The sequence below is a fragment of the Manis javanica genome, chromosome 10 (assembly GCF_040802235.1).
Source record: "Manis javanica isolate MJ-LG chromosome 10, MJ_LKY, whole genome shotgun sequence".
Taxonomy (NCBI): Eukaryota; Metazoa; Chordata; class Mammalia; order Pholidota; family Manidae; genus Manis; species Manis javanica.
The window spans coordinates 24,619,474-24,643,215 of NC_133165.1; the positions used below are offsets into that span (position 1 = coordinate 24,619,474).

Consider the following 23,742-nt stretch of genomic DNA (forward strand, 5'->3'; position numbering starts at 1 on the left):
CTGTTCAGTTTCCTGCAATGGGGAGGATAACCTTAACTTGGTGACTTTATACATGTAAAATGCTAAAAAAAAAAAATGCTTTGCAAGTGGTACATACTCAATAGATGTTAGTTATTATTTATATATAGTAGCAAAAAAAGTAAAAATCTTGACTGTAAATTAGGAATGTAGTCAAATTTATGTTACCTTTATAACTCTGAGAGATTAGCAAACAATCATAAGCATTAATTAAATCTATATGGAGTGATTACCTAGAGAAATTAGTGACAACAGCCAGATGAGAAACATGGGGCAATTATATCTATATATATTTAATTATACATTTATGTATTTAAATATATATTTTAAAACTATGAATAGAAATATAATTCCTTGCATTTATAAAAAAATGCCTTGCATTCACATAATAATGATAGTATATGTAACAATCACATATGTAATAATTATATATTTATTCCATTCTTATAAAACAAACCATTCAATAAATATTATTGAGCATCTATGTCTCAGGTACTGTTCTAAATACTTGATTCTGTTCTGTGTGCTGGGCATAATAATTATATGTGTGTTTGTGTGTGTATATGACTGTGATTGTACAATGAAAAAAGATTTGGAAGGATACACATCAAGTTTACAAGGCTGCCTACCTTAGTGATGAAAGCAATTAGAAAAGAAAACGCAAGTAGACATAAAGACTGAAAAAAATGTTCATGATAAAACAGCGTGAATATGACTTGTTTATGTAAAACTGTATATATGCGTAGGGAAGTCTATGAAACAGTGATCACCAAAATTGTATTCCTCTCAGTATAGAGACAATTCAAAGGATGGCCATTTACATACCAATAAAATTGTAAATCAATCACAGTTTATAATTTTGTTTTAGTATCCTTGGAAATCTGAGTATAAATATGTCCTCAGATCTGCAAGGTTACTTCCAGAAATTGCACAAATACACTAATAGGGGAAAGAAAAATTGCTATCTCTGAAGAGTTTCTTGGCACAAATCTGGGCTGGCAAAGTCCTTTCCATGTCACAGCACCAGCAGGCAGACTCATTTAAATTGTGACTTCTCTCCTCCCTGGCCCCTTAAAACAATCCAGACCCACAGGTAGCTGTCCTCCTGCAAATGTGTTCCGCTAACTCTTACTCTGCTTATTCATTTTCCCATGAGAAGCAAGTTGGCCTCATAACTCTTCTTTGGAATTGGAGACCTTAATTCTCACAAAATTGTAAACCAAAGGGTAGTGGGCAGAGAAGTCAGAATGTGGCTTAACAATATCTGGGGTTGGGGGAGGGGAGAGAGACACTTATTATTAAAAACATAAAAACTGGGCACGTGATTTATTTTCCATTTAACATTTCTACATTTATTTGTTAGAGGTAAAAATTATTTTTGTACTTTTTCTTTGCTGATTTTTAAAGAAAAAAGCAATCAAGAGAGGGTTTCTCAAATGGTATGTAGGGATGACACATTTTAATTTTCTTATACACAAACTGCCTTCCAATCCAATCAACCTCACAGAAAGATGTAAAATCTTAACACATATCTTTCAGCATTGATAACAGTAATAATAATTGTGGCTATAAAAATAAGGCCCCTTCTAACTCCAAGTGATTGTGTATTAGAAAGGAATCTAGTGATAACAGTTGAGAAGGAGAAAACCCAGTGAAGCAGGCTAGCTGTAAACTACCCACGTTATAAACCCAACTTTAGAAAAATAATGTCAATGAAAGTGAAACACCCTGCGTGAAAGCACGGCAGACCCGGGAGCCTAGGAGAGACGCCAGCCTTGAGCATCGTATCCAGCCAGTCTTGGAATGTTTCCTGCTGTGTGGCGATATGTTTCATGTGTCACGGCGCTGGGATGAAATACTCTTCCAGGACGTCCATCTCTTCATGCAAGGCCATGCTTTACACACTCTCTGAATAACAAGATATGACATACTTCTTTGGCTGCTAGGCGTTGGTTGGGTCTTGAGAAAACACCTAACCAACCTCTGTTTCTTCAACTGCAAAATGAGGGAGTTGAGTAAAATTACCATTTCTCCAACTTAAGCCAACCTCAGAATCACGTGGATGGGTGACTCCATTCTCAGTTTATAATTGTTCAGAAAGTTGGGGACAGGGCCCAAGAACTTGCAGCCCCAACAAAGAATTATCCAACCCCAAAATGTCAATAATGCTAAGCTTGTGAAACTCAGGTCTGTAATTGTTCTTAATTACTATGACGCCACTTCAAAGGGCCAGTAAGGGTTTTACTCCTAACCAGGCATACAATGAAAGCAAAGTTTTTTTTCCACTCTTTTTACCTACTTAGGACAGAACTTGCCGGGTATCAAAAGCCAATGTTTCCAGATGGCTGTTCATAATTATGTCGGTTCCTCAATGGGCAATCCTGTTCCATCTCCCTCAACTCCCCACTGACATTCTGAAATTCTGCTGTCTCACTACCGGAGCAAAAAATGGGACTTGTACATATGGCAGATGGTTGGGGTCTCAGACACTCATTACTGGTGGAATACTAGTCTCTCCAGAACCCAGGCTCACAAAACATTAAATTTTCTTGGGAATCTAATCTAGCATCTCCTATTTCCAGGGCAATCTTTCTTTTTTCTCTTCCTGTTTGCACTTATTTTAAGCAATAGCTTCGATTTAATTTTAAGTTATAATATTCTTCTCCCTAAATAAAAGCTGGAGCACATTTTATGGTACTAGGCTCCACCATGGAGATAGAAGGCTTTTTAATGCATGTGTGAATATTTAAGATTTAATCAGGGTATGTGAAATGTATTGATACTGCTGAGAATTATTATTTTATGCAAACAGAACATGTAAACTACAGTCTTTTATTTCCTTACATGACACTGGGGAGTACTTGAACTTTTCCAGGAATAAGATTTCTAGTCATTTGTTAAATCTATGTGCCTCTTCCATCATTTACATAGTGGTAACCACAGATGGCTTGTGATGAAATGAACTTTTTAGATTAAGTATTTCAAACATTTAATGGTTTTGTATATAAAAAAGTCATTTCACGATGTTAATAAGATGGTGACATTGCTTGTTCATTGTTTCAAATTGTCTAATTAAAAAGTCTAGCTACCCGACATGCTTAGAGACATGAAAATTCAGACTTTAACACTAGATTGTTGCCTTTGATCATCTAACATTGATTGATTTTAACCTCTTGGTTAACCAGTCCCTTCATTAACATGACAAAATCCATAGACCCTTTCCCAAGAAAAGCACATATATTTGGGTCCTCATAAATTTTACCTGCATTTTGATGGGATGTTCACACAACTGTCATGCTCTTTCACAGAAGCCTCAGGGCATGGGGCCATCGAGTCACCCTTAACCTAAAGCAACATGGGAGGGGTGCAGAGCCTGGATCCAACCTCATGGGCACTTGGGCTCTCCTCTTAGAGCTCCCCAGGCGGGCAAGGGGATGGAGGGGCTCCTTTGTCTTAAAAAACAGGCACATGCCTTCTACAGTTAGAATTTGAGTATGCTTTAGTACTTGTATTTAGGGATATTACTCAAGATTCCTTTGACTGCAAGTCATAGAAACTCAAAGTAACCAGTAGAGGATTGATTGTCCTACACACCTGGGGACTGGATCTAGGGCCTCAACAATGTTAGAGACATTGATATTCTTTCTCAGTCACGATCTCTCTCTTTTTCTTCTCCTTCTATCTTTTGCTTTGCTTTTTCTGTGCTGTCTTTATTCTGAAGCAGATGTCCAAGATTAACTCCTTAAAAGAAAAATTTCTTTCTTCCTAAAAGTTCCATAAGAAGACTTTCAGTGACCGGTCCTGTATTACATGCTGGAGCCAGAGGTGGGTCACACCCATATTAAACCATGTGGGCAGGAAATAGGAAGGAATGATTCCTACAGGGAGATTGAGGGTTGTTGCCAAAATAGGGGGAATGGATGCTGTGCAAAATACACAGTGTTTACTACAGTAAGTATAATAAGTCATTTTAAGGATTAATAATTGATTTTCATGTTTTATCCATCACTATCCCTCATTGCCATGCCACCATTTCATTAAAATAAGCTTTACACGTAAAGAATTACTTAGGCCCAGTCACAAGATAGATGGAGGAATCATTTGCTAAAATTTTATTTGGAGGATGTGTCAAATAATCCTCTATATTTGCTGTGAGATTTATGAAATACACTGATTGATCTAATAAATTTATTTATATTTCTCCAGGCACATGTGATACTGAAAAGGTGGCCTGCTACAATTGTGGTGACTTGGTGCAGCCCTCTTTTATAATAATAATGTTCCACATCATGTAGCATATTTCCCTACAGGAGATGACTGTATTTTTTTCTCTTTAATTTTGAAGAGAATAAAAAAAAAAATACAAGAAACAATGCAACCATCATCCCAGACCCCTTTATCTGTAAATATATATTAACATTTTGTCATTTTTGGTGCAAATTTCCATAAATGTTTGTATGATAAAATCTTACATATATGTAAAATGAAGTCACTCCAGAGTCTTGTTTATTTTCTTTTCTAGGGGTAACTACATGATTTGACTTTTTATGGACTGTTTCAGAAAACAAATAGACTAATATAACAAATGTTTTGTTTGTATAGTCATAATTAAACTTAAAACATAAATATTGACAATTAAAGTCCCTGTAGGCACCTCCCCAGTCTCATTCCTATCCCCTTCCAACAGAAGTCATCACTATGACAGGTTCAGTATTTGTCATTTCCATGTGTATTTTTGTCATATGGCTACTGTACACACATGCATGAGCAGACACACACACAATCTTTAAAGTAGGCTTTCTTCATTTTATATATGATATATCTACACACTATGTTAATAAACTTGTATACAATCATATTATTATATACATAAACTGTATATTTATAAATACAAATGCTGTATGTACTCAAAAACTTGCTTTATTTGTACAATTGTTTGTTTTGAAATTTACCCATGTTGAATTTATATAATTCTAGTTCATTTATCCATGGTATAAAACTTCTGAAATTAGTCCGCAAAGACATGGCAGCTTATGTCCTGGGCTTCTCTCTCTGGGATGGCTTGTCCTGGGAGGAACCAGGGGCCATATCTTGAGCAGCCCTCTGGGGAGATACACAGGGTGAGGAACTGGGGCCTCCTGCCATCAGCCTGGTAGGAGAATTTGGAAGCACCTCGTCCAGTCTAGTGAAACTTTCAGACTAGCAGCTCTGGCTCACTCCTTGATCACAGCCTCCTACATGACCCTGAGCCAGAAGCACACGGCTAAGCTGCTCACACATTGCTGACTCTCAAAAATTGTATAAATGTTTGTCGTTGAAAGTTGGTAATTTGGGATGTAATTTTCATATAGACATGCTAGAACAATTATGAAGCAAGCCAAAGCATTCACCAAAATGCTGTGGACATGAAACTTTCTCAGGATCATTTTTCCTTAATTCTTGCCACTAGAGGGCAACATGGTCATAAATGATAGCTTGAATAAAGAATTGAAATGTGTTCATTATTTCTACAGAACTGTAGATGTCGGAAAATGTAGGAAACTTTAGAGACCGTGTGGTCCATCTCTGTTAAATTACAGATGAGAATTCTAACACCCAGAAACATTAACTGGCGCAAGGTCACACAGACTAAGATCTAAATGTGCTGACTTAGAAAACTTTAGAGACCGTGTGGTCCATCTCTGTTAAATTACAGATGAGCATTCTAACACCCAGAAACATTAACTGGCGCAAGGTCACACAGACTAAGATCTAAATGTGCTGACTTAGCTGCATTTGAGAGCATGCAAACTCATTAACTATAAATCAATCCTGCTGTTTTTAAAAATCACTAGGTGTAGGAATAACAAAGAGAGAAGGCCTTTAAAAAATCCTCTTCATTTCAATTAACATATCAATCATCCTACTATCAAGAGCCTTACAACAGCCATTCTTATTTACTGGGCGCCTATTATACCGCTTGCCACACATGGCACGCTCTGTGTCTCTTCCTTTAATCTGCCCAACGGAACTTCGAAACATACTCACCCACACCTGAGGGCTAGTATCTTGTCCAAGGATGTACAGCTAGGAGGGCATAAAGCACATTTGAATCTAATATAGTTTAAATTTCAACACAATGATTTTGTGGGGACAAGTCATAGTCTGTTTTTACCAGAAGTTTATTGCTTCTGGAAAGTGTTTAGCATGTTAAGACATATAAATTGTTGTCATATAGCATTGGAAGAAAAAAGAAAAAAATTTTGATGATTCTTCTTCCCTTTTTCCCTGTCTTTCCCCTTCTTTGTCTGTGTGCATGTCTCTCATTCTCTCTCTCTCATACACACACATTGCCTCTTCCCTTCATTCGCTGCCCAGCTTTGTGATCTTGGTGAAGCTCCCTAGCGTTTCATTTGTTGCATGTTCTTCATTTCTAAAATGAGAATATACCTATCTCCTTCAAACTCCCAACGGGGATGCGGTGATTATTAATGAGGAGGTTTTTACGAATCTCATGTGGTTTTGCAGAAGACAGGTGTTCAATAAAGCTGAAGAACCTTTATAAAGGTCATCAGTCATATTTGAGGACAGATGGGCATAATGACAGATGAGCAACTGGCAGTAGTGACTTGGCTGGAGCTGCTGCCACATCGAAGTGTTGAAGTGATATCAACATGTCAGCAGCACCAAGCTAGGAGCAAGGAGGGCGCACTGTCTTCCCGCCTCACCCAGCACTCTGCTGCTTGTCCCTGCCTGGCACGTACTGGTACACAGGCAGGCAGGCAGGCCACTCTAGAACCACCTCCCTATGGGGACACAGAGCCTCTGCAGACAGCCACTAGTGATGCACATCACTCCTCACACCAAGAGATTGAGCCTATTCCTCCTCCCTTCCTCCCCGTTGGCCCCAGGATGCTTCCTTCCTCCCCTTAGACCGGCAGGATGCTGAGAAGAGGACTCTGCGGATCCAAGTCAAGCATTCAGGAAGAGCAGCAGCTTCTGCTGCTTCTTTCTTAGAAAAGCGCTGCAGCGTAAGAACTCAGCTACCTTGGGACGACTTCACTGTGAGGAAGCCTAAGCCAAGTGGAAAAAGAGAGACATGTCTGGCCAGCTCTGTGTTGCTCCAGAGATCACAGCTGACATTCTGGGTATCAGTGAGTGAAGAAACAATCTTAGACATTTCAGCTCCAGTAGACACCATGGGGGGCAAAAGAACTGTCCAGCCAGATTGCAGAAATGGGAGAATCAAGAAATATATCTGGTGGTGTTAAGCCATTATGTTCTCAGGCTATTTCTTACAAGCAATCGATATTTGAAACACCTACCAGCATTTGAAATAGGGTCACATATCTCTTGATGCCCTATTTTTGCTTAATGAAATACAAGACTCTTTCTGAGAAATGAAATGAGGGAAAAATAAGTTTGGTAAAATGGAGGGGCTAACTCCTTCTTAGAAGATATGGCTTTTAGCTTCATGAAAGTCCTGTTAAAATAGAGCATTTATCCCTTCATTCACTCAGTCATGATCAATAAACACTTGTCGGACACATCCGCTGTCTGTTGGGCGTCTGGCGTAGCTCTGAGCGTGGAGTATGTAGTGCTAAGCGAGACAGATGAGGTCCCTGATCTCACGGCGCTCACATCCTGATCAGAGAGGACAGATGACCACCACACAACGAAGAGATTGTTTCAGCTGATGATAATGCCAGTGTGGGGCAATGTGGCAGCATTGTCACAGGATTTCCAAGGGTCCCTTCCTCAGGCGGCGCCGATAAACTAACAGGCAAAAAAAAGGGGGGGGGGAGAAAATGTTCCCTCTGAGCTTGTAATACAATTATCTGCAATGGAATTAGCCATTTCTTGGTGTGAGTCCTCATTCCTGGGTCAGGACGGGGCAGGGCCTTTCCCTTGGGGATGTCACACCTGCAGCTTTGCTGACTCTGAAAGAAAGGTCTTTCCTCCACCCATCAGCTCTGGTTGGTGAGGATGGAGCGCGACCGGCAGGCGGGGACTGTGCTGGCCAAAGTCCCCTCTGTCACACTGTCCCTGACACATGGCCACAGCTGCTCTCACAGAAAATGTTCGAATTGGGAGAAAAACAGGGACTAGATATTTTACAGTCCTAAATTTCAGGAAGCCTCCATCACTGATTTTCTCCTGAAGAAAGGGCATTTTTAATGAGAAAATTCCATGTGAGAAAAACCACCCTCCTTCCACACAGCATGGCTCTCTGTGGTATCCTGGAGTTGAGGTACTTTCATGTTCTTTTAAAATTAGTGGTGACTTCTTTGAAAGAAGGGATTGAGACTTACTTCTTACTTTTTTTTGCTTCTTCATCTTCTGACACAGTATCCCTCCCACAGCACATGCTTAATATTTGTTGAGTGAACTGATATTGGATAAAAAGACCACTGTCTGCATTTGAATCCCAGCTCTGCAACCTTCTAGTCGTGTGACCTTCATCAATTTACTTAATTTTTCTACATTTCCACTTTCTCAATTGTAAAGTAGGAAAAATGATATTTTCTGGTTTCTGTGAGCCAGAAGGCTGGCCCTCACCAGACCTGACCCTGCAGGTGCCTTGATCTTGGCTTCCCAGCCTTCAGACTGTGAACAATTTCTGCTGTTTATAAACGGCCCTGTCTATGGTATATTGTTCTAGCAGCCTGAACAGACCAGAACAATTCCTATTGCCAGAATGCAATTTGACTACATCTTTACTTAAATGGTGACTTTTAAAACTCTGCTTTCATCTAAGATAAATTTCTTATTTGGCTAGCATTAAGTGGCAATAGCTGAGCATCTATTATAATTTATCAAAATTCACTATTTTGGAAACATAATAACATTAATTTTAAATCGATGAGTAGTGACCATAGTTTGCTAGGACAAGAGCCAGAAGGACAGAGAAAAGGAGCAGCAAATGACTCACTTTACAAATCATAGTTTTTATGCCAGAAGAGCTCATCTCAAAATGCCTATTCAAGAAAAAAAATCATTGTAAAGTCCCATGATGTTAATGGGATAAGTGATATGTCCTTGCATAAAAGAAACCCAGGTAGAAGTTTTGAAACAACATGTATTTAGTAGAGATAAAAGAGTGACACGTATAGGTTTTGTCCTTCTGTATGTTTACCATGTATTTATGGAGTAAGTGGATAAGGAATTACTGACACAGAATTTGAAAAACATTCTGGGATGACTATAATTTTTATAGCATGCACTTTATTTGATGAGAACACATCATGACTGAAATGGTATGTTGAAAATATAAGATTTTAACATTAATCAGTATTCTAACATTAATCATAATAGATAAAGTTATGGTTAGGACTATTAGTTTAACACTAAAACCTGTTTGTTGTAGACTTTAAATTCATAGGAAACAAAATGATAATATTCAATTTATAGGATAATGTCTTTAAGTGGTAGAAACTACAGTCTGTAAGAGGATTCAAACCTTTTCTTCTCTAACCACCAGGGAGAGCCTTATCTGCTTTCAAGTTACTAAAATCTGATCTTTCAAAACCTGCCATCATTCCTAATTCCACTGTGCCCCTCATCCTGCAGTGAACATAAGGGTTTATAAACAATCTAGAAATAGCAGCAAATGATTCCTCTTTCTATAATGCCTTCTGAGAGGTTTCCAACTACTCACATGCCTTGATGGCCAGGCAATCTGCAATCTGAGGTGTTCTGAAGCTCCTGGCAATCCAGACAGTATCTCTGTTTGGAATGAAATTAAGCAGAACAATTATCTCTGTAACCTTAAAAACACTGACTGCCTCTTAAAAGCAAGCTCTTGAAAATATAAGATAACAGCAGACCCCACAGATATGGCAAAAATAAAATGAGGTGTTTTATCACTGGGCTCCAGCTGGTAAATATATGGCATGAGGCGGGGCCTACGTGAGCTGGTCACACATTCCCTCCTGCCCCCAAGAGCTCGGTGAAAAATCCTTAGGATTTACCTTGACAGGTACTAGCATAATCTTTTTAGTTCTGCACTTAAAAGTGTATGTTTGGCTCAATTGCCACCCAGAATTTCTGGGTCTATATCATTATCAGATAAACAATATCTTCTCAGTGTAACATTTTACTGAAATTTTATCTCCATTCATTCACAGACTCACAAATATGAGGGGACTTAAATGCTCCTTAGTCCTGAGAAAGTGGGTGATGACAGGGTCAGGAATGGAATAGACAGGAAAATATTCCCTAGTCTGTACTGTCTTGGCTTTTTACCCAGTTTCTGCTGATGACCAGAATAACAAGGGCCTTGAAATACTGGTGAATGGGAAAAAAGACTACTATCTCTACCAGGTGTGGTGGGGCAAACTTTGACTACCTAGTCTTTCAATTCATAAAAATTTATCAAGTGCCTACCGTATTCCCCAAATTATACTGGGGATAGAAACACCACCCTTAAAGAGACAGGCATAGCTCCTACCTCATGAGAGTTTACAGTGCAGAGGTGCAGGACACCATACAAATATTTACAGCAAATTGTTACATACGTACTGCAAAGTGTCACATAGTTCTATGGCAATACACTGTAGCGGTGGTTCTACTTCATCCAACTGGTGGACTAGAAAAGGGCACTAAAGTGATCCTCATGTGAGTAGCCCAATGCAAATGATTTAATTTCCTGGGCTCCATTTCCTCTGATGGAAGTAAAGAGCTTGAACTAAATGAATTCTAAAGGTCTTTTCCAGTGATAAGGTGCTAGCATGCTACTCAAACCTCCCAATCCCAGTGATAAATCACTGGCTTTCTCTGAAAGAATAACTTGAGAACTTCTTGGGGATTAACTGCAGACAATATTACATCTTTGAACATCCTTAGGGTGGCAGCTGTGAAGATCCAATGTGGAATCCTGAGAGGCTCACTCACCTCTACTGGAAGTGCCCTGCAAGCAAGGTCCTGAGGACCCCAGAAGGTCTTCCTCTTTGTTTCCCCAAGGCTCCCTCTTTTGTTGTGTGTACCAAGCTACTCTCTTCTGGTCCATAGTGCGCGGTTACATGCCCCAAAGGTGCCATCTCAAAAGGCTGCAACCCTGTCATTCTCTCCTTGAAGTAACCAAGTGATTAGCAAGAACCCCAAATTATTCTTCTTAGACCTTTCATTACCAAACCTAGTGATAAATCACATACACAAAGACATAGGAACATCTCTTTCTTTTCCAAAGTTTCCGAGGTAAATATGCAAAAGACTTTCATAATTGATGCTGTAGCATGGCTCTTTCAATGCCTTTCTCTTTTATTTTCTCTCCTATTAAGGCTAGAAAATGAGTATGTTCAACTCCTAGCTTTTCCCTCAGCTAAGAATAGCCATGCAACTCAATTCTGGCCATGAATGGTAGATGAAAGTCCCCGGAGACTATGTGAGCTTCTTGTTACTTTGTTTTTTCATATTCCTCCTGCTTGGAACATACCTGTGATGGCTGGAAGTACAGCAGCCATCATGAAACCACAAGGATGAAATTTATCACTAATGTTGATGGAGCAGAAAGAGAAGAATTTATTTACTTGTTGACATTTTAGAGATGCTGTCTCAGCCTTGGGCAGTCTACACTAAACCTGATATTTTACATGTTTATTGGGTCCTTGTTACTCACAGATGAATATCATCCTAACCGATCAACTTCTAATAATAATGTTGATCATATACAGAAGTTTCTTATATAGAAACTTTAGGGTGACCTTGGTGTATTTAACAGGAGCCTAGAATTGTACAGAACATGCTTACATGTGTTTGGGTGATATAAAATTGTCTTGGTTTTTTCATAGCATTTATTTTCTGAGTATGAAGTTTTGATCAACCATGTGATAGTTTTGCTATGTTTTGATTAAAGTGACTTCTATATAGCTTTTCCCTAATTACAAAATTCACATCCACTTTCAAATATCAAAACTTTGTCACAAATTAGGATATTTTTTAAAGTAAACAGAATGCTCAGTAATTTAACAGGGAAGAATGTAATACAAGCATCAATATAAGAAAGCCATTTCAAAAATATGTTCACAAACATTATGTGTATATGTCTTCCAAGATCACTAAATTGCAACAAAAACTTTTTAGATGTACTCCTATAATTTTTTATATTATCCATTCAACAGATGTATTTCCCCACAAGCGTTGTAGGTCTATAATAAGCAAGTTGCTTGCATATTCTTTAAGATGTAGTTCTTGCTCTAGTGGAGGAGCCCTATCCACAAAGAACTCCAAAGATACACGCTCTCTTCCGATGGGTAAGGGCTATCCCAGAAGTAAATACAGGGCAAGGAGGAGAGAAATCCAGAGGGGCTTGTGGCTTTTCATGCCAGGCGTAAGAGAGGCAAGGGCTGCAGAGGAGGGGATCTGGCAGGGCCTGAGAATCTTGTCGTATGGCATAGAACCACTGCAGCCTTAATTTTCACTCAGCTAGATCATACCTATAATCAGCTGGGCCATCAGGGCCTCTGAGGCAGTTCTGCCCCTCCCATTGAAGGAAATTCCTCAGTCTGGCTTGTGGTGAGTGAATAGGAAAAGCTCAGCAGCAGTCCTCAGCACCCAGGCATCTCTCTAGCATGTGTTCCAGGCTGCCAGCCTCAGCGCAAAACAAGGGGCAGTGGGGTGTGGCAGAGAGACAAAAATCACCGGAACATCCTGTTTTCACACTCATCTCTGAGTCCTATTTAAAAGAAAAATGTGCACTGAAATCTCTCCAAATATAAATACAACTCCAGCATCCACAACTCTGTGTTTTATGCTCAATCACATTTTCAGTGATTTAATTTATTAGGAGAACAGACTTACTGGCCACCAGTTTTCAAGCATCCTGACCATCTTCTGTACTCTTATCATCTTCGGAGAGAGCATCATGTAGGAATGCAGACGTGTACAGCGCAGAAAATAGTTTGTTTCATTTTTCTAGTTATCAAACTTATTTATCAGGTATAGCTTTAACACTTGGGTAATGTGTATATGTCCAGATTAAGTTATAAGACTCTTTTGCAAGAATAATTTTTTCATTGCTTCCAAAGAAAGAAATTCAATACAATGTTGAATAGAAGTATCACACATTGTTTAAAAATGTTACCCAAACACACGCACACATATACATTTATTTATTTATTTTAAAATCGATGGCTTTTAGATATGTTTCATTGTGAAATATTTTATACATTCAGAAAAGTACAGAGAAAATATAATAATCACCTAGTATCCACTATTAAAAATAACAATTTGTCATCCTGTTTTTCAGAATTCCTAACTCTTCACGCTGTGTGATTACTGTCATCCTGAGGCTGGTGCTTGTCTTTCCCATGCATACACACATACTATCACATAATATAGTTTTGTGTGATTTTAGTTTATATGAGTACTATAGTGAACATATTTTACAACATGTTGTTTTACTCAATATTACTGTTTTTGAGATTTATACATGCCGGTACATGTAGCCCTCATTCATGTCTTTTAATTTTTAATATTATATGAACATACCCTGATTTAGTTTTCATTTGGTTGATAGATACTTTGGTTATTATGATTGCCACTATAACTAAAGCAATGAACAGTTCTGTACATGCCTTCTTTTGCAATGTGCGAGAATTTCTTTGGAAAATACACTTAGAAAAGAAGTGATTGGGTCATAGATAAAAAATTTCAAGTTCAATTTTCACAATTGTTCAAATTGCTATGAATGATGATTCCCTTTTCTTCACATCCTCACCAATGTTTGATATTCAGCCTTTACATTTTACCAATACGATAGTCATAAAATGATATAACATTTTGTTGCAAACTACTTCTTCCAGTACATAGCTTTTCACTTTCTTATGTTGTCCTTTGATGAATAGACATTTTACATGTTAATGTAAAACTCTTCCTTTAGGATTTGTGAATTCTTCTTATTTAAATTTGTTTTCTCTTCATAAAATATGATCACAAAGTATTCTCATATTTTTTTCTAAGACTTTCAGAGTTTTATTTTTACATTTTTTTCTTAATTCACCTTGAATTGATTTTTGTGTGTGATGTAAGGCAGGAATCAAATGGTATTATTTCCAAATGAAAAACCAATTGTCCAGGACAATTGATTAAACTGCCCTTTCCTACAGCATTGAAATTTTTCCTGTCATAGATCAAGTTTCCGTATTTGGGCTTCCTCATCTGTTTCACTGTTTTACTTATCTGCCCTTGTGCTAACACCATACTTTTTAATCTTAAATACTGATACTTAATAGGGAGATTTTCTTCATCTTGTCCTTCTCTTTGAAAATTGCCTGGGCTACTCTTGTCCCTTGGTTTGTTAATTAAACATTTATAATTAGTTCTCTAGTTACAGACATACACACATGCACACACACACAGAGCTGTTGGAATTTGATTGTGATTGCAACAAATTTAAAATTAATTTGGCAGGAACTGACATCTTTATAGTATGGAATTTTCCTATCCATCAGCTGGCATAATCTCTTCACCTATTTACATCCTTTTAAATGTCTTTCCAGAACATTTCATACATTTCTGCACACTTTTAGAGGTACTCCTAGGTATCTAGCAATTGTGTCCTTAATTTAAATGATGTATTCTAAAATTACATGTTTTGTATTATAGATAATTAAGAATGTAATTGGTTTTTAGATAGTAATATTATATGTAGCAAGCATTCAAGACACTCATTAACTCTATTAATTTGTGGATTCTCATAGAATTTTTACATAACCAATAATGTAGTCATGTATAATGGTGATTTTGCTTCTTTCTGTCCAATCCTTAGCCTTTAATTTCTTTTTCTTACCATGCTGGTTTGGACATGCAATATAATGTTTCATAGAAGCATCACAGATTGTTTTTAAATATCCTCCAATTAATCAAATGTAACACATGTGCACACTTACATATTTGTTTATTTTAAAGTCAATACTTATTTAGATCTAATTACATTCCACTGTCTACAGATTCAATTCTTTTCTCACTGAAATACATATATATATTTACATTTTTTATTAAGGTTTATTGATATATACTCTTATGAAGGTTTCACATGAAAAAACAATGTGGTTACTACATTTACCCATATTATCAAGTCCCACCCATACCCCAATGCAGTCACTGTCCATCAGTGCAGCAAGATGCCACAGATCTACTATGTGCCTTCTCTGTGCTACACTGTTCTCCCTGTGACTCCCCACGCCATGTGTACTAAACATAATACCCCTCAGTCCCCTTCTCCCTCCCTCCCCACCCACCATCCCACACCCCTCCCTTTTAGTAACCACTAGGCCCTTCTTGGAGTCTGTGAGACAGCTGCAATTTTGTTTCTTCAGTTTTGCTTCATTGTTATATTCCACAAATGAGAGAAATCATGTGGCACTTGTCTTTCTCCGCCTGGCTTATTTCACTGAGCATAATGTCTTCCAGCTCCATCCATGTTGTTGCAAATGGTAGGATTTGTTTCTTTCTTATAGCTGAATAGTATTCCATTGTGTATATGTACCACCTCTTCTTTATCCATTCATCTACTGATGGACACTTAGGCTGCTTCCATATCTTGGCTATTATAAATAGTGCTGTGATAAACATAGGGGTGGATATGTCTTTTTGAGTCTGAGAAATTGTATTCTTTGGGTAAATTCTAAGTGGTGGGATTCCTGAGTCAAATGGTATTACTATTTTTAGTTTTTTGAGGAACCTCCATACTGCTTTCCACAATGGTTGAACTAGTTTACATGCCCACCAGCAGTGTAGGAGGGTTCCCCTTTGTCCGCATCCTCACCAGCATTTGTTCTTCTTAGACTTTTTGATGCTGGCCATCCTTACTGGTGTGAGGTGATATCTCATTGTGGTTTTAATTTGCATTTCCCTGATGATTAGTGATGTGGAGCATCTTTTCATGTGTTTGTTGGCCATCTGAATTTCTTCTTTGGAGAACTGTCTCTTCATATCCTCTGCCCATTTGTTAATCGGGTTATTTGCTTTTTGGGTGTCGAGGCCTGTAAGTTCTTTATATATCTTGAATGTTAACCCCATGTCAGATATGTCATTTACTAATATATTCTCCCATACTGTAGGATGCCTTTTTGTTCTGTTGATGGTGTCCTTTGCCGTACAGAAACTTCTTAGTTTGATGTAGTCCCATGTGTTCATTTTTGCTTTTGTTTCCCTTGCTCAAGGAGATGTGTTCAGGAAGAAGTTGCTCATGCTTATATTCAGGAGATTTCTGCCTATGTTGAATTCTAAGAGTTTTATGGTTTCATGACTTACATTAAGGTCTTTGATTCATTTCAAGTTCACTTTTGTGTATGGGGTTTTAATGATAACCCAGTTTCATTCTCTTGCATGCAGCTGTCCAGTTTTGCCAACACCAGTTGTTGAAGAGGCTGTCATTTCCCCATTGGATGTCCATGGCTTCTTTATCATATATTAATTGACCACATATGGTTGGGTTTGTATCAGGGCTCTCTAGTCTGTTCCATTGGTCTATGGGTCTGTTCTTGTGCTGGTACCAAATTGTCTTGATTACTGTGGCTTTGTAGTAGAGCTTGAAGTTGTGGAACAAAATACCCCCGGCTTTATTCTTCCTTCTCAGGTTTGCTTTGACTATCAGGGTCTTTTGTGGTTCCATATGAATTTAAAATGATTTTCTCTAGTTCATTGAAGAGTGCTGTTGGTATTTTGATAGGAATTGCATTGAATCTGTAGATTGCTTTAGGCAGGATGGCCATTTTGACAATATTAATTCTTCCTATTCATGAGCATGGCATGTGTTTCCATTTATTGGTATCTTCTTTAATTTCTCTCATGAGTGTCTTGTAGTTTTCAGGGTATAGGTCTTTCACTTCCTTGGTTAGGCTTATTCCTAGATATTTTATTCTTTTTGGTGCAACTGTGAATGGCACTGTTTTCCTGATTTCTCTTTCTGCTAGTTCATCACTAGTGTATAGGAATGCAACAGATTTCTGCGTATTAATTTTGTATCCTGCAACTTTTCTGAATTCAGATATTAGATCTAGTAGTTTTAGAGTGGATTATTTAGGGTTTTTTATGTACAATATCATGTCATCTGCTAACAAGGACAGTTTAACTTCTTCCTTGCCAATCTGGATGCCTTTTATTTCTTTGTGTTGTCTGATTGCCATGGCTAGGACTTCCAGTACTATGTTGAATAGAAATGGGGAGAGTGGGCATCCTTGTCTTCTTCCCGATCTTAAAGGAAAAGCTTTCAGCTTCTTGCTATTAAGTATAAGCATGGCTGTGGGTTTGCCATATATGACCTTTATTATGTTGAGGTACTTGTCCTCTATACCTATTTTATTGAGAGTTTTTATCATGAATGGATGCTGAATTTTCTCAAATGCTTTCTCAGTTTCTATGGAGATGATCAGGTGGTGTTTGTCCTTTTTGTTGATGTGGTGGATGATGTTGATGGATTTTCAAACATTGTACCATCTTTGCATCCCTGGTATAAGCCCTGCTTGATCACAATGGATGATCTTTTTGATGTATTTTTTAATTCAGTTTGCTAATATTTTGCTGAGTATTTTTGCATCTATTCTCATCAGGGATATTGGTCTGTAATTTTCTTTTTTGGTGGTGTCTTTGCCTGGTTTTAGTATTAGAGTGATGCTGGCCTCATAGAATGAGGTTGGAAGTATTCCCTCTTCTTTTACTCTTTGGAAAAGTTTAAGGAGGATGGGTATTAGGTCTTCACTAAATGTTTGATAAAATTCAGTGGTGAAGTCCACCTGGTCCAGGGGTTTTGTTCTTAGGTAGTTTTTTGATTACCAGTTCAATTTTGTTGCTGGTAATTGTTCTGTTCATATTTTATGTTTCCACCTCAGTCAGCCTTGGAAGGTTGTATTTTTCTAGGAAGTTGTCCATTTCTTCTATGTTATGCAGTTTGTTGGCATATAATTTTTCATAGTATTCTCTAATAATTCTTTGTATTTCTGTGGTGTGTCGTGATTTTTCCTTTCTCATTTCTGATTCTGCTTATGTGAGTAGACTCTCTTTCTTTCTTGATAAGTCTGCATAGGGGTTTACCTATTTTGTTTATTTTCTCGAAGAACCATCTCTTGATTTCATTGATTCTTTCTATTGTTTTATTCTTCTGATTTTATTTATTTTTGCTCTAATCTTTATTATGTCCCTCCTTCTACTGACTATGGGCCTCATTTGTTGTTCTTTTTCTAGTTTCATTAATTGTGAGTTTAGAGTGTTCATATAGGTTTGTTCTTCTTTCCTGAGATAGGCCTGTATTGCAATATACTTTCCTCTTAGCACAGCCTTCGCTGCATCCCACAGATTTTGTGGTGTTGAATTATTGTTGTCATTTGTCTCCATATATTGCTTGATCTCTGTTTTAATCTGATCATTGATCCATTGGTTATTTAGGAGCATGTTGTGAAGCCCCCATGTGTTTGTAGGATTTTTCATTTTCTTTGAGTAATTTATTTCTAGTTTCATACCTTTGTGGTCTCAGAAACTGTTTGGTACAATTTCAATCATTTTGAATTTGCCGAAGCTCTTTTTGTGGCCTAGTATATGATTTATTCTTGAAAATGTTCCATGTGCACTTGAGAAGAATGTGTATTCTGCTGCTTTTGGGTGTAGTGTTCTGTAGATTTCTGTTAGTTCCATCTGTTCTAATGTGTTCAGTGCCTGTCTCCTTACTTATTTTCTGTCTGGTTGATCTGTCCTTCAGAGTGAGTGGAGTGTTGAAGTCTCCTAGAATGAATGCATTTCATCCTATTTCCTCCTTTAATTCTGTTCGTACTTGTTTCACATATGTAGGTGCTCCTGTGTTGGGCTCATAGATATTTATAATGGTTATATCTTCTTGTTGGATTGACCCCTTAATCATTATGTAATGTCCTTCTTTGTCTCTTGTGACTTTCTTTGTCTTGAAGTCTATTTTGTCTCATACAAGTACTGCAAATCCTGCTTTTTTCTCTCTGTTAGTTGTATGCAATATCTTTTCCCATCCCTTCACTTTTAATCTGTGTATGTCTTTGGGTTTAAGGTCTCTTATAGGCAGCATATAGATGGGTCTTGCTTTTTTTATCCATTCAGGGACTCTATATCTTTTGATTGGTGCATTCAGTCCATTTACATTTAGGGTGATTATCGATAGGTATGTACTTATTGCCATTGCAGGCTTTAGATTTGTGGTTATGAAAGGTTCAAGGTTAACTTCCTTACTATCTAAGTGTCTAACTTAACTCACTTAATATGCTATTACAAACACAATCTAAAGGTTCTTTTTTCTTCTCCTTTTTTCTTTCTCTTCCATTCTTTATATATTAGGTATCATATTCTGTACTCTTTGTCTATCCCTTAATTGACTTTGGGGATAGCTGATTTAATTTTGCATTTCCTTAGTAATTAACTGTTCTACTTTCTGTATTGTGGTTTTATTACCTCTGGTTACAGCTATTAAACCTTAGGAACACTTCCATCTAATTAGTGGTCCCTTTAAAATACACTGTAGAGATGGTTTGTGGGAGGTAAATTCTCAGCTTTTGCTTATCTGGAAATTGTTTAATTGCTCTGTCAAATTTAAATGATAATCTTGCCTGATAAAGTATTCTTGGTTTGAGGCCCTTCTGCTTCATTGCATTAAATGCATCATGCCACTCCCTTGTGGCCTGTAAAGTTTCTGCTGAGAAGTCTGATGATAGCCTGATGGGCTTTCCTTTGTATGTGATCTTATTCCTCTCTCTGGATGATTTTAATAGTCTGTCCTTATCCTTGATCTTTCCCATTTTAATTACTATATGTCTTGGTGTTGTCTTCCTTGGGTCCCTTGTGTTGGGAGATCTGTGCACCTCCATGGCCTGAGAGACTATCTCCTTCCCCAGATTGGGGAAGTTTTCAGCAATTACCTCCCCAAAGACACTTTCTATCCCTTTTTCTCTCTCTCTTCTTCTGGTATACCTATAATGCAAATATTGTTCCATTTGGATTGGTCGCAGTTCTCTCAATATGCTTTCACTCTTAGAGATCCTTTTTTCTCTCTGTGCCTCAGCTTCTTTGTATTCCTCTTCTCTAGTTTTTATTTCATTTATTGTCTCCTCCACCATATCCAATCTGCTTTTAATACTCTCAATTGCACTCTTCAATGATTGGATCTCAGACCGGAATTCATTCCTGTGTTCTTCAATATCTTTCTATACCTCCATGAGCATGCTAATTATTTTTATTTTGAAATCCCTTTCAGGAAGATTCATGAGGTCGATTTCATTTGAATCTTTCTTGAGGTGTTGTATTCATAATTTTACTTTGAACCAGGTTCTTTGGCATTCCATATTTGTGTATGGCGTCCTTTAGTGCCCAGAATCTCCACTCTCTTGAGCTGCTCAGCCCCTGAAGCAATGTCAGGGGTCGCAGGGGAATGGTACTGGTACCTGGGGGGAGGAAAGAGCTGTTTCTTGCTTCCTGGCTGCTACGCCTGTCTCCACTGCCTGAACCAGTGGGCCGAGCACACAGGTATAAGCCTCTATGCTTTGCATTTGTAGTTGCTGTAGACAGATCTTCCCTCTGGCTGGCCTATCGCCAAGGTAGTTTGCGTGCCACGTGGGGCTGGCTGGGAGAAAGGCACAATAGGCTGCATATCATGGAGAGGGTCCTTGGAGCTGTGTAGCCATCCAGGGAGGTGGAGTGCCTGAAGATTGTGAAAGCTCCTGACCTGCTGGACAGCATGCACCCAGACAATTTTGTGTACCTGTCCTTTATCCTGACCAATAAGCTCTGTGCAATCCTTGCCCGTTTAGCACCCCTCTTGCTGTTAGAAAGTCTCTCAGACTGCCCGCCTTTCTTTTGTCCCAGAGCAGCAGGATATGGTTCCCTGCTTTCCACAAGTGGCTGGAATCTCAATCTCTCCAGGAATTCTGACTGTATTAGCTTCCCCATCCCCTAATCATGAGAGTACCATGCAAACATGGTTTGTGCTCCCAGAGCAGATCTCCGGAGTTAGGTGTTCAGCAGTCCCAAGCCTCCACTCCCTCCCACTCCATTTCTCTTCCTCCTGCTGTTGAGTTGGGGTGGGGGAAGAGCTTGGGTCCCACTGGGCCATGGCTTTGGTGCCTTACCCTGTTCCATGAGGTCTGCCTCTTTGCTCCGGGTGTATGCAGTCTGGCGCAGTCCTCTTTCCTGTTGCTCTTTCAGGATTAGTTGTATTAATTATATTTTCTTATTATATGTGGTTTTAGGAGGAAGCCTCTGTCTCACCTCTCATGCTGCCATCTTTCTGGAGCTTTGTATAAAGAGTCAATAACAACGTTTTGCCCACACATATGTAGGGAGCAAGTCGACAAGGGCCAGGTGAGAATCCTGGCCATACGAACCTTCCACAGGAACCCTAGGAACTTTATCCATGGCAAGGAAACTTTTCTTCATTAGTTCCCTCCCATATACTTACTTCCCCAAAGTTTTCTGCCCTTTGGAAATCTAAAATTTCTTTCCTTTGTACTGTTATTTCTCTCCAAATATATTGTTTTTTTGTTCTTGCTGTTGACGATGCTAGATAAGGTATACTTGTAAGCCACCATTTCGAGTTACTTTCCATTTAGGTTTCTCCTGCATGTGATGTACTCTGCATGCAATAATAAGCTGTTTTTCTCTTGTTAATCTGTCACTTTGTTAAGGAGTTCCAGCTGAAAACCTAAGACCAGTAGAGGTGAAGTTTTGCCTCCCTCTGGGGAAGTTGGGGCTCCTATGGCCAGGATCCTCACTTAACTTAAACCACCTGATGATGTAACTGGCCTGTTGCTCGGTTACCGCTTCCACACCTTTAGGCAATGAGCTATTACTGCACTATATAGAGAGCTGGCCCAGCGCTCTGGGCTGAGGCAGAGATGCTAGTCCTCAACCTACCACCAGGAGAACAAGCCGGGTAATAAACCCTATCACCTCAAAGAACATTTTGCTGTCAGTTTCTTTGGTCACATTGAATCCATAGGGAACTTGCCCAGGGCTGAAACCCATTGGCAAGACACTCCCTAATACCAGAAGCTTGGTGCTGTCAGAAATCAAACTTCACTCCAAGTGACACAAAGCAGAAAGACGAATTTATTGCAAGGGTTTCAATTTGCAAGTGGGAAATTCAAGGCTATATGGGAGCAATGAGTTCTGAGGTGCTCCTAGAGGAGGCAGTTTTATCGGGTAAACACACAAGTGACTTAGCTTTCTCAGCTGATTGGTCGCTTCTGGCTCCTCCACATCCGGATCATGGCTGCTGAGTCATGGGAGCAAAGGCATCCAGAGGTGGCACCAAGAGATTTGGCATGTGGTGATTGCAGGGCATTTGCTGCCGACTTCTGGGAAAGGCTGTAAATTCCTGCAACTTCTGTGAGGTAAGGTGAAGTTTCAGTTTCTTCAGTATGCCTGCATTGGCCAACTCCATTTTGTTTCTGGTATAAGTGACTTCATTTTAAGTTTGGTTCTACAGTGTGAATAAACTTTTTGAGAGTTAAAAACGCCATTGGAACCCAGTCATGGGGTGGGATTAGGGGCACAGTTTTGTGAGGTTTACCTCTAAGAGCTTGACCAGATTCCCACAGAAAATATTGGAGAAAAATCCCCTCTGTTCTGGCAGGGAGTGGGGTAGAAGGAGCCATTTTGAAATACAGCTTTCCTCCTCAATCCAAACTTAGAGCTTTCTTATGAAACCTTTTGCAAACTGAAATGGCATAAAGCAAGGAAGCAATTACTGTTAATTTATATGAAAAAAAATTTCAGCATTCCCAGACCCCAGGAAAACCTCTCATGCTTTCCTGATACCTTAGGACATAGCTTGCTAATAGATACACAAAATAAACCAGGATAAAGCACAGATGCTCACACAGTTCAAAGCTATGGTAGCTTAATAGTGAGATGCTGAGTGTAGTTTCCACAGAAAGAGCTTGGCAGGGCCGCACTGACTGCTTGGGGTGCACGCTGCCTCTATAATGGCTTCCTGCAAAACAAACACTGAATTCTATTTTTGCTTTCAGCCTCTTTTTTTTTAAAGCCAAAATCCTCTTGGTATTTCTTTCTGTTAGCGAACATAGGTTCTAATGTAGGTCTTTCATAAAAGCAAAGTGAAGTGGCTTAGCACAAACTTTTGAAAACTGGAGGATGCTTGCATCCAGAGCACTCAGCTCTTAACAAGGCCTGGCTGCAGGGGAAACCAGTCAAACAGAGCTTAAACTGACCTGGGAAAACCCAACTTCAGCCCCCCTAACATCATGTCCCTCCTAAGATGAGAGAAATGAAGAAACAAACTGAGAAACACTTCTGAAGTTCACAGACCTGAGGCACAAGTTTACACACAAGCCTGAATATTAACTATGGTTTCCTCTGGGGAGAAAAGTATAAGGAATGGAGATGTGTTTCTTGAAGGACCATGTATTTGTTTCATGTTTATGTAATTTTCAAAAGTCATTTAGTAAATTATAAACTCTTAATAACCAAAATTACTATCTCATTATGAAGGCATCATTATGAGAGCTTACCTTGCAGAGTACGGTGTAAGGTACTTGTAGAATTTTCAAACCAGTTTCCAAACAATGTGAGGAAAACTGCAGTCCACTTATTACACTCTTAAATGATGACCTGGGCATTGTTCAGAGAAAGACAAACTTGCAGGTAAAAGAGATACAATGTGAGTTGACATTCTGGGGGAACTTTTTCTCCTCAGCTATTCTGAAAAAGTTCTTCTTTGTGAAAGGAGTACTTGACAATCATTTGAAGATACACACTTCCAAATACCTTAAA

The 23,742-nt window shown here is 38.7% G+C and overlaps 1 long non-coding RNA gene across 3 annotated transcripts in view; it reads right to left on the bottom strand.

Moving 5' to 3' along the window:
* Positions 1–2,034: 2,034 nt before the first annotated feature.
* The window catches only part of LOC108386360 (uncharacterized), a 29,930-nt gene continuing 8,222 nt past the window's right edge, over positions 2,035–23,742 (bottom strand). The window contains exons 2-5 of one of the 3 annotated variants that reach the window (XR_012122081.1): positions 23,481–23,580; positions 12,432–12,670; positions 9,656–9,723; positions 2,035–7,773 (exon numbers count right to left, since the gene is read on the bottom strand). This is a non-coding gene — a long non-coding RNA (uncharacterized lncRNA). Of the gene's footprint in view, positions 7,774–9,655; positions 9,724–12,431; positions 12,671–20,177; positions 22,667–22,828; positions 22,943–23,480; positions 23,581–23,742 lie in introns of those variants that run through there. The other 2 variants (XR_012122083.1, XR_012122082.1) reach the window with 2 other exon arrangements.